General features: G+C 41.7%; 1 protein-coding gene across 2 annotated transcripts in view; it reads right to left on the bottom strand.

The window, feature by feature from the left end:
* The window catches only part of SDCCAG8 (SHH signaling and ciliogenesis regulator SDCCAG8), a gene marked incomplete at its 5' end in the record, with an annotated part of 88,722 nt that overhangs the window by 1,100 nt on the left and 75,320 nt on the right, over positions 1–12,302 (bottom strand). The window lies entirely within an intron of this gene.

The following is a 12,302-nucleotide window of genomic DNA, read 5'->3' as shown; positions in this document are numbered from 1 at the left end:
TAATAATAATAATAATAATAATACTTTATTTCTGTTGTATTTCAATAATAATAATAATAATAATAATAGCAACAACAACAACAACAACAATAATTTTATTATTTATACCCCGCCCATCTGGCTGGGCCTCCCCAGCCACTCTGGGCAGCTTCCAAAAAAATATTAAAATACTATAATACATCAAACATTAAAAGCTTCCCTAAAATGTATATCATTAATCTCTATTATTATTATTTTATTATTACTAAATTCATTTATTGTAGGAGCCTTTTTTGTGGAACCTGGTTCAGCTGCACCATATTATCCATGGTAAATCCGACAATGGAAAATTTCGGTGGTGCCCCCTTCCCTTGATGCGCTAAGCATGTGCTTAATGTGCTTAATGGTTAACCCAGCCCTGATCATTGGTAGAAAACCACCGCATAATACAAAGTGTATGCATAGTTCTACTCAGGGACATGAAAGTTACCTCAGAAATTACTAATACCATGTCTCATAGCTTCATAGGTTCCACCAATGAATTATCAGACTCCAGCTTATTTACATTCTCCCCCCCCCCCCATATTGTCATTCAATTGACGCCAAACAGGAATTCCCCACTGTGTCCAGAGATTACACAATTTGCAGAATGTGTAAGGTCAGCAAAGCATGTCCCGTTTAAGAGTGATTTACTGAGTTTACAGACCTCCGTTATGCATTAAGTACTCAGCATAAAGAGTCATAAATATGTCTACAGACATACCTATCAGCATATATCCAGCTATCTCCCTTCTCTCTCAGTCACACTAAAATGTAAATTTAGACCTAGAAAGTTGCAGCCATATAGCCTGACCCCCTTCTGGTTCAGCACTTTCCTGAGCAAATAGCAGCAGAACCTGGGAATGGAACTGCTGAGTCACAAATGCAACAACTTGCCTTCCTCTCCCATCCAAGTACTTGTATCACATCCAACCTAAAGAGGCACTTGACACAGCTGGGAAAACCAGACCTCCCTGCCCCCAATCTTTATTTACACAGCTGGAGCAGGAAGATAACTGGGATGTAAGCTAGGGCGATCAGGCATAGGCAAACTCGGCCCTCCAGACGTTTGGGGACTACAATTCCCATCATCCCTGACCACTGGTCCTGTTAGCTAGGGATCATGGGAGTTGTAGTCCCAAAACATCTGAAGGGCCGAGTTTGCCTATGCCTGGTCTAGACTGTATTGCTATATATGATAATCGATTTGGGTCCTTCTGTGCTACTACCATGTAGATAGCATCACACACAAGAGAGAAGTATTGGCAGGCTTTACAGATGCTCCAAAATCTTTAGTGAGGAAAAAGTCTAAGGGGGAAAAAACCAAAACAAAAAACTTCACCCCTCAAACAGTCCTATAATAACTCAATGGCATGGGATGTCGAATACATGAGAGTAGCAACTTGGTGGAAGGCAGGTAGTGATGGACTAGAGTGGCTAGAACAGAGAAGCATAACGTATAAAAGTGAGAAACAGCTATCTTATTGTCTGAAAGAGCCACTTCCTGGTCTACACTGAGAAGTTACTCCAACAAAAAGGATACTGATGAATGGCAGGGCAAGGAAAGAGAGACAGAGGAATGAAATCAAGGAGAAGGGGAAAGAGTGCTTGGAATCCCATGCTCTGAAGCATGCTATCAGAAGGCTTTTTAAATGTGTCCCGCCCCCCCCAAAAAGTGCTTTCCAGTTTTTACTTCTGCAATGTTCTCTTCCTATTCCACCAGCCCAAAGTAAAGCTAATCATCTTCCATAACTGACCGCCATATTGTAAAATTGGTAAATATATGACACGTCACAGCATTGGCTGCAAAAGCTCACCTGGCAGGGAGAGTTCATAATATGTGAAGAGAACCCTTCGCTCTCCAGTTTGCTATAAATATATATAATGAGGCCAGGATTGAGGTGCTAAGCCGGAAGAGACCAAACGATTACATTATGCATCATTCCAGTACCATCGGATTATGCATGAAACCGATTTCTACTGTACTCTGCAAAGCTGTAGGTGCCATAGCAGTGAGATTGAATTACAGCAACTGGCAGCAGCTAAATCACCAAATCCAATATCCACGCTGCACTTACTGGCACACATCTTAATTAGGTTTTAATATAAGTAATCTGATAACTACTCCTGGCTGGCTATTGCTGAACTGTCAGCACCGAAAGCTTTGTTATTTAGCCACTCTTCCTGTATATGGTGGCAGCCTCCCTACTGACCCTTGTCAAAGAACCCCATCTGCTGGTTACCACGGTAACTGAAAGAAACCAATTGAGCTGAACAGAAAGACTCAGAAGAAAGTCGGCAGCCAAAGGAATTCTGCAAAAAGGCAATAACCCACTTAGGAAAAGAGAGTCCACATTTCAATATTAGATCTTGGAGGGATAACGCAGCTGCGTGACTTTGCAGGTGAAGTCAAACGCTGGAGAAAATAGCTCCTCCTCCACCCCAGAGAGTTTAAGGGATTTGAAAGCGGGAAGAAGGAATCTTTTGAGAATTCCTTGCACACTCATCTAGGGTAAACTGGTCTTCCCAGGTTTTCTTCATGCAGTGGGTACTTAAAAGTATTGACTTCGTTGCCACAGGAGGCAGTAAAGGCCACCAACTAGGAAGGGTTTAAGAGAGGATTAGAAAAATTCACAGATGATAAAGGTATCAATTACTACTAGCCGTGATGGCTGTGCTCTGCCTCCATGCTGGGAGGCAGTAATGCTTCTGAATACTACCGTAGTTGCTGGAAAGCGCAGGAAGGGAGATGGCTTCTGTGCTTGGATCCTGCATGCTGGTTTCCCACAAGCATCCTGTTGGTCAGTGTGAGAACAGGATACTGGACCAGATGGGCTATGGGCCTGATTCAGCAGGCTGTTTTTATGTAGTGTTTAGAATAATAGAATTGTAGAGTTGGAAGGGACCCTGAGGGTCATCTAGTCCAACTCCCTGCAATGCAGGAATCTCAGCTAAAGCATCCATGACAGATGGCCATCCAACCTCTGCTTTAAAACCACCAAGGAAGGAGAGTCCACAACCTCCTGAGGGAGACCGTTCTACCATCAAGCTGCTCTTAACAGCAGAAAGTTCTTTCTGGTGTTTAGGCAGCATTTCCTTTCTTGTACAGTGGTACCTCGGGTTACATATGCTTCAGGTTACAGACTCCGCTAACCCAGAAATATTACCTCAGGTTAAGAACTTTGCTTCAGGATGAGAACAGAAATTGTGCTCTGGCAGTGCAGTAGCAGCAGCAGGCCGCATTAGCTAAAGTGGTACCTCAGGTGAAGAACAGTTTCAGGTAAAGAACGGACCTCCAGAACGAATTAAGGTCTTAACCCGAGGTACCACTGTAACTTGAAGCCATCGGTTTGGGTCCTAGCCAAGCAGGAGAAAACAAGCTTGCGCCATCTTCCAGAAAACCTACAGTGCCCACCCCCCACAAAATATTTCCATATCATAAAGCCCTATTACTGTGCTGGCTGCGTTGGGAATAATGTGGGGAAATGACAGTGCTCTCTGCTGACTGATTTCAGTTCCAGGAAGACGCCAGCCCTCTTGACCTCTGAATACTCAAGCTAAACACTAAATAATTCAGTCCCTTTAATAGGCAAAGAGCTTTTATTCTTTTAACACTACCGAAGTTCCCAAATCACCCAAGATGTGTCACCATTTAGGGTTTCGCACATTACTGTGTTTTCCCCCTCTGCTTGGAGTTCTCTTTGTGTAGAAAAATATGAGTTTATTGGAATGTGCGAAGCACAGCATGTTTTTGGCACTGCAAATTCACGGATGGGCAACAGAGGCATGCAGAAGCAATCCAACCTGAGTAGGAAAAACAGTTGTGCTTCACTTTACAGTACACTACAAAAATATTGTTTCTGTGTGAGAAAATGGTAATCTGTGAAGTTAACACAGCAATTAACTGAAATGCCAGGTGTGTGTGTGTGTGTACGTATGCATTATCTTCATTTGATAACTGCAGCATTTTGTGGTGACTTCTATGTATGAATGAGCCATTACGGGTCAAAAAACCACAGAAAGAACTTTAATATCACCCCACACATTTGAGACATAACTGAATCAGTTCACCTCAGCTGCTGGTCATCAAGCAATGTATATCATTGTGAAGCAGTCCTAAGCAATGTTTAAATTTATGACAAATGATTAAATACTGTTAAATGAAATAGAACTAAGGCTGCACCCTTTGCACAAATATCTGGGAATAAGCCCCATAAAACATAGTGGCCTCACTTTTAAGGAAACATGAATAAGGATTGGATTGATCTTTATTACGGCCATTGGCCCGTTACACGACAGTTTCCCATACCAACATATTATACTTAAACCTCCAAATTTAAAATCGCCAAAACTTACAAAAGACAAACAGTAACCGAAGCAAAACAAAAACCACCATCATACATTACAATAAATTTGTAACCTATACATGAATAAGTAATTCTAACTACTCCATTTAATTTCGTAAGCCTCTCTGCTAACTCCCTCACGTCATAGATATGAAGAGGAGTATTTAGTCAAAACACAGTTCTTTCCATCATCATCTTTACTTTTATTTGTACTTAGAAAAATGCATAAAACATCTGATGATATTGCCAAAACAAAAACTGACAAGACCCAACTCAAAACTGAAAAAGAAATCCCATTCTATTAACCTATGCTGGAGTTTCCTGAACATAATCACAAATAAGGTTGGTCATGTTGCTGTCTCCTGGCAACCTATTTCTCTGCACTGTGGTTTCCTCACAAACTAATATTTATCTATCATCACTGTGGATATAAATATCAGTTTCCTAGAGCTCTTCACACCAAAAAAAATGTACAGTAGTACCTCGGGTTACATATGCTTCAGGTTACAGACTCCGCTAACCCAGAAATATTACCTCAGGTTAAGAACTTTGCTTCAGGATGAGAACAGAAATTGTGCTCCGGCAGCGCGGCAGCAGCAGGAGGCCCCATTAGCTAAAGTGGTACTTCAGGTTAAGAACCGTTTCAGGTTAAGAACGGACCTTCGGAACGAATTAAGTACTTAACCCGAAGTACCACTATAATTATGACTGGGCTATGAAACCACATTGTTGGGGCTGAGTAGAGGTAGGCCGGAGCTAGCTCAGTTCCCAACAGGCTGGGCAAGACTCAGCCCTTACCGCAGAGGGGATGCTAGTGATAGTGGCTGATTTAATCCCCATCTCAGAAATTTTGGAGAAGGAACGGGACAGATTTGTGAGGAGAAAAATATGGAGTGAATATTGGGGGAAGAAAAAGAGGTGGATACTATTAATAGTAACCTGGAAATATTAAAAAGAATCCATCCATCACTACACTGGCATTATTATGTGTATTCTTCTCTTCCCTCCACTCCTCAACAGACCCTGCCTAGAAGCTCAGAGACAATAGGCAGCAGGTGAAAGTGCTGGGTGCTCTTTGCCTTTGTTTAATGCATGTACTCTACTTTTCCTTTGCATTTGCAGGTGTGGCAGTGGATATCCTGGACCGCTGTCTTGCCTCGGTAATGGACTGGATGAGAGCTAACAAACTGAAACTCAATCCAGATTAGGCTGAGGCCCTCTTAGTGGGTGGTTCCCTGGACTGGATGGATGGGAGGCTGCCTTCTCTTGATGGGGTTACGTTCCCTCTGAGGAATCATCTCCTGAGGCCTTTCTTCATGCTTCATGTGCCTCCTCTGTGAGAGGTCCGCAAATAGGTCTTTTCTGTGGTGGCTTCCCATTTGTAGAATGCTCTCTCCAGGGAGGCTTACCTGGCACCTTCTTTAGATAAAAAGGTAAAGGTACCCCTGCCCGTACGGGCCAGTCTTGACAGACTCTGGGGTTGTGCGCCCATCTCACTCAAGAGGCCAGGGGCCAGCGCTGTCCGGAGACACTTCCAGGTCACGTGGCCAGCGTGACATCGCTGCTCTGGCGAGCCAGAGCCGCACACGGAAACGCCGTTTACCTTCCCGCTGGTAAGCGGTCCCTATTTATCTACTTGCACCCGGAGGTGCTTTCGAACTGCTAGGTTGGCAGGCGCTGGGACCGAGCAGCAGGAGCGCACCCTGCCGCGGGGATTCGAACCGCCGACCTTTCGATCGGCAAGTCCTAGGCGCTGAGGCTTTAACCCACAGCGCCACCTACCAGGCAAAAACATTCCTCTTCTCCCAGGCCTTTAGCTAATGAAACAATCTATAGCCTATTAAACTGGGAGGGTTGTTGTTTTTTAAATTGTCAGTATGTTATGTATTTTTGTGCTTTTACATTGCAAACCACCCTGTGATCCTCGGTTGTAGGGTGGTATAGAAATTTATAGAATAATAATAGAAAACAGCATATAAAATACGTTTTGTAGAAGGCTCTTATTGCCCTCCACAAACACACACAGCCCCTCACACCCCAGTCTTCTCTTGTCATCCAGGAAGCGTCTCCTGACTCATGCCAAGGTGACAGCTGCTAGCTCCACCTCAGAAGAAAAACCAGGCATTAGGAGCTGGAGAACCCGTGTGTGCATACACACATGTGGGGAGAGGGTGGAAGAGAAGCTGGCAGTGAACAAAGAGGTCTGGAAGATGTAGACATAAGGGGGTGGAGGTCCCCTTGCTTTGAGGGGAATGTGTCAGAGGGTGCCTTGCAAGGAACTGAAGTGAATATTTTAATAGTTGTAGTAACAACAACAACAAGGAACAGAGAGGACTGGGATGAAAACGGGAAGCTGTTGTGGCAAGAAGAAGCAAATGTAAAAGCAGGCAGGAGGGGTGAAAGAAATTGACAGTTTGGGGTGATGAGAAAGGGTACAAGCTAAGCGTGAAAGTACAGGAAAAGAAATGTCAGGAGAGGAATAAAAATACTTTGAGAGGCATGAGGGTGGGTAGAAGGAAAATACAAATTAAAAAGCCTTCTCCACTTGGATCAGCAAATTCGGCCTTTAAATAGGAAGGCTGAGTTATAATGCCTCCAGAGCCAATGTCTGCACTTCACTCAAGGGAAGTTGAACTGTGGAACTCCCTACTACAAGGAAATAGCTGTAGTAAAGAATTTAACCATTTGCAATTTCTGAGAAGAGGGACTGCACATCAATATGATCTAATCTCTGGATAACCTCCCCTGCAGTTTCATGCAGAATTTACAATTTTTTATTTCATCTTTACAACTCCCTTCGGACAAACAAACCAATAAACCTCTATTATTATTATTGTTGTTGTTGTTGTTGTTGTTGTTTACAGACAAAGAACTGAAGCTAAAGTCACCATTATTACACTGTGGGTATAGAGTGGGGCAGGGAGACTTTTCTTCCCAACTCCCCACAGGTCAACTCTGACAGGTGGGAATGACATTTCCCCTTCATTCTGGCAGCATTTTTCATGCTTATTAAAGGAAACCTTGGGGTTGAAGTCCGAATTCCAGGCCAAACACCTTCAGTTAGCAAATGAAAACAAGACTTTCATCTGCATTTGCCATATACTTCCATTGCCCTTATTTTCCTCCTCCACGGCTCCGAAGCGCCAGTTTTTGTTGCCTTCTAGCATGAAACTAAGCACAACCACCACTATGCTAATTCAGTACTGAGCCAGAAAGATCGTCTGCAGCAAGCTGCCCAATCCAAACTCCTTTCTTCAGAAACACTTTGCCTTTAAAAAGAGCCTCCCAGCATGAGCTTCATAAGAAGTGACACATAGCAGACAGTGCATGTGGTGTTTGAGCATGCTGCGCAGAACGAAGAGAGAATTCTTTACTCGGTTTTTTATGGCTTGTGCAGAGCGTATGGGAGGCCTGAAGAGACATCAGGCATTTCAAGAAATTTAGAAAACAATGTTGATAAATGTATCAGCTTCTGTTAACTCTGTTCGTTTGTTGGTCACTGTCTCCATTAAAAAAAAATCAGTCATTCTTCATTTTTAATGTGTGCACGTATGCACTTAAAACAAAAATACAGCACTTCTTTGGATCCAGTCCTGAAGCCTTAAGATGCCAAATTCTAGATGAAGACTGAAAGGACTGCTGTGATGGGCAAAAACAACCCATTCATTTATGAGTTGCACAATCTGCCCTCTGATGCAGACACATTGTAATGAGCCGAACTTTTTAAAACAATTGATTTTAGGAGAGCAGGGAAGGAAGATTCATGTAGAATAAAGAAAAAATGCAAGGCAAAAAAATCATTATTAGAATTTAAGAACAAGGTGCTTCAGGTGATAAGAAGTCTCTCTTTAAAGTATTTTGTATATCTACTGATTTTCTAGTAGACAAGTGAAAAAGGCACACTGGACACGTTGCTCACGGTAAGATAAACAAATTCAGCAGCACCCAGAAGTGCAAGAACAAGTCACAAATGTATTGGCTTTCAGATGCTTATCATAATGTTCAAATGTACTATACCAAGTAAAGTCTTCTATATAATTGATAGTGCTTTCCAAATAGAATCCAACTTTTTTTTGCTTATGTATTTACATGCACATTCTGTTCCGTCCTTCAGTTTGCAAAACACCATAGGCAGCTAACAAATGGGAAATAATACAACTACAAACAAAATCATAGTACTGTACTCAGCAATGTTTAAAAGCATAGGGAAATGAAAGGTATTTGTCTGGTAAAACTTCCCACAGGCAAGATATCACCACGGAAAAGGGTCTCTCCTTTACTCCTGATGGTTGTGCTACCAGAATAAAAGCTTCACATCTAGATCTCAACAGGCAGACGGAAACAGGAAAAGACAACCCACCAAATACCTGGATCTTAAGTTAGGTAGGGCTTCAAAAGCTAAACATCTGAATTGAGCCTAGGAACAAACAGGAAGCCAATGATGTTGTCTCAAAGGAACTGTGATGGGATCCCACTTCCTGGTCCTTTTTAGCATTCTAGCTGAACTGATTTGAACTGATTGTAGCTTCTGGACAGTTTTCAAAGGCAGCATCATCACAGAATGTACTGCAGCACATGGAAATTACCAGAGTAAGGCTATCTGAGGCTAAAATATCTTTGTCCAGGAGAGGCTGCAGCTGGTATGCCAGCTTTAGCTGACACTGTATACCACTGAGGCCACTTGAGTCTTCCCTGACAATGATAGATCTATGAGCACCTCCTGACCCTTCCAGGAACTGGTTAAACACCAACTCCCTGAACAGATGAACCACGCTCCATCTTGTTGGGACTGAACTACCCTCGTGCAAGTTTACTACTGCTTTCAAGCACCATTACAGCACCTCTTCTGCAGTCCAGTACCAAACCCTGGCCTAAGTGCAGATTCAACAGGAGCAAAATAATCTGTGTCATCCAGGAATGCCTGGAGCTGCCTTGGGACCACCTTCTCAATAGCCTCATCTCAGAAAGGGATGCCTGCAACTGCTTCTGGATCTGGGGTCGTAGTTTTCCAGGAGTGGCCTCACAACTACTTCCTCTCACAAGGAGGTATGTGTTATGGGGTGCCCTGGATGCAGCCAGGTATTGCCTTTCCTCTCTGCTAGATAAAATAAATAATAATAATAATAATAATAATAATAATAATAATAATAATAATTTATTATTTATACCCCGCCCATCTGGCTGGGCTTCCCCAGCCACTCTGGGCGGCTTCCAACAAAATATTAAAGTACAATAATGCATCAAACATTAAAGGTTTCCCTAAACAGGGCTGCCTTCAGATGTCTTCTGTGAAGAAGGGGCAAGCAAACGTGACTGATCAGTTCTCAGCACTTACACTGTCCATCTCATCAGGCCCCAACCAAAATTATTTCTACAAAATGGTGCTTTAGACCAGTGGGTCCCAATTAGCTAATTACTGAGGACCCTCTATTTTTCAAAAGCCAAGCCACAGGCCCCCTACTTTTGAAACTTTTGATAACTCTATGGTAGTTATCTCTGCAAAGCAAGTTTTTGAACAAAATGTGGGGTAGCCCCTAATAAGCAGAGGATTTTAGGTATGCTAAAAAAAAGACCATAAAATTTGTGACATTGCCATGCAAAAATGACAAAAAAATTAATCATTGGTCAGGAGGCAAGGGAAGGGGCCACAGACCCCTCAGTGTGTTTTGCAGACCCCTACTTGGGAACCGCTGCTTCAGACCATTCACTAGATTGTCCTGACTCCTGCCAGATTTGTAGTGCTCATTTTGTTTTCTGTAGGGATAGCAGGCATACTTGTGCTTACAGGTACAGGAGCTCTGAGAGAATCCATATTAGCAAGTTTCACAAATAATGCAAATCCTTTTAGAATCTTCTAAATATTACAGCTGAAATTCTAATTGATATATTCAGCCTGATTAGCAACTTACAAATAATGGTAGCTTAGCAAAACAAAAACAAACAAACAAACAAAAAAGAATTGAATTTCACAGTGTGAATCTTTATTACTGATTTTTTTTCATATTTTCATAAATGAGTTTTGATAAATATTCAAACTTTGTGCCCAAACTCCCTCAACTTTCTCAAAATGATTTATTGACAGTTTATGGTCTACTTTCCATTTCAGACCACTGCCTTTCCAAACCAATAGCTTATTAATAACTCTTCAATGAATTGTTAAATATGCGTAGTTAAAACTGATAGGAATGTCTGAACATTCATTGTCTAAAATCTAGCAATTTCCATGGACAAGGAAGTACATCACAGATGTTTCCTGTAAGGCACACAAATCCAGATAATATAGTCCTGATACCTGCCTTGAATCCATTAGTGCAGGTGGGATGATGCACTTCTCTGGATTAAAAAGAAAATGCAGCAAATAAAACAGCAATGCCAAACTGGTGTGCTTAAAATGCTATTCCTCCCCCCACCCCAATTAAACAAAGGGCGTGCCAGCAGAGCATAGCCTGCCATAAGACACTGCAAAAACTCTAGCAAAATGTCCAAATACTTTCAATTTCATTTACAGTATTTCATTTAAAGTAAACCTGATTGTAGGTTCTCTCCGGGGGTGTAGGATTAGAGAAAGAGGCAGCTAAGGTGAAGCCTCAGCAATGTATTGTGCAGAAGCAAGCAAAAAATTTAGAATCAAGTCATGGAGTTTCAAATACATTTGCAAAAAAGAAAAGAAAAAAGAAAGAAAGAAAAAGGAAAGGGGGGGGAGAGAAAAAAAAGATGAAGCAGTAGGCGCCTGGGGGCCAATTGCCTCTCCAGCAGCGGTAAGGCTGTTACTAGGCTTGCAGTACCATTTGTTCCATTACACAATCTCCTGAAGCCTTTTACAGAGAGCTAAAACAACTGCCTGTACCAACACGACACATGGCTTTCCATCCCAACTCTTTGCTAATCCAGACGCTCCAACCATCTTTCTTTAAGATGCCATATGGTTGGCAGAAGCCTGTAGATCTAGCAGCACATCTGCTTGTACGTTACTTCTTCCCTCCAAGGCTCCCCCTTCTCAAAAAACAAAACACAAAAAAACAAAAACCCAACCAACGGATCAAGTAATTTTAATATTGCGAGCAGTTAACAGAGAGGGATTATTTAATCTTACATATGCACTGTATATATGCAGAAAAATAAATCATTGTTACAGTAACTAAATTCTCCAAGCAACAATTAGAAGCAGAGAAGTAAAAAAAAAATATCAGTGAATGAAAAACTACAGTCAAAGGGAACGTGCTTTTTCATTATTCTAATCCTTGCCACTTCAGACACCAAAGCCTCAGAAATTTTATTTACAAGCAGCTAATTCACTGAAGAGAGGGACAGGTTTTCATTTGTCGGGGGTAAACCAAACAAGAATCAAAGACACAATAAATGAAGCATTGCTTTGTTAGCCGGCAGAGTGAAGGTTTGTATCCGAGTAAATCTGTATGAACACACAGAGACACAGATTTTTGGGTGTGTGTGGAGAAGTATGATGAGCAAAGATTATTGACACTGTTAAAATCCTGGTTGCACTGGCATGCACGCATCCAGCCTGCTTTTTTTGGAATCCAGCCGCCAGCAAGAGAGGCTGCAAAAATTAAATTCTACTCACAGTATTTTCTAGTGGTTTGTAATTTTGAATATCTTGTAAAGTTTTACACAACTAATTTCCAACACAAAAGAAAACTGGTAAAGTTGGAGCTACAGACAAGGTAGGCTACAGAAACAAATTCTCTGAGAGATAAATGTCAGCATGCATTAAGGATAAATTAGGATGTTTAGATTCAAAAGGAAGTCATGCAGCGTCAAATGCCATAGACAGAAATAAGTAATGCTGCCTACTAGGTACATAATGTTATTTGCATTAGCATTATTTATTTGACTTCTTAGTCACTCACTACAAAAGTCTTTCTAAGTGATTTTTTTTTAATTAAGAGCCAAAAGCATTATCATTTTTTTAAAAAAACC

This window comes from Podarcis gaigeae, assembly GCF_964106915.1.
Source record: "Podarcis gaigeae genome assembly, chromosome: 3".
Lineage (NCBI taxonomy): Eukaryota > Metazoa > Chordata > Lepidosauria > Squamata > Lacertidae > Podarcis > Podarcis gaigeae.
The sequence above is the reverse complement of the archived record's forward strand: the minus strand, read 5'-3'. Positions and strand labels throughout refer to the sequence as shown.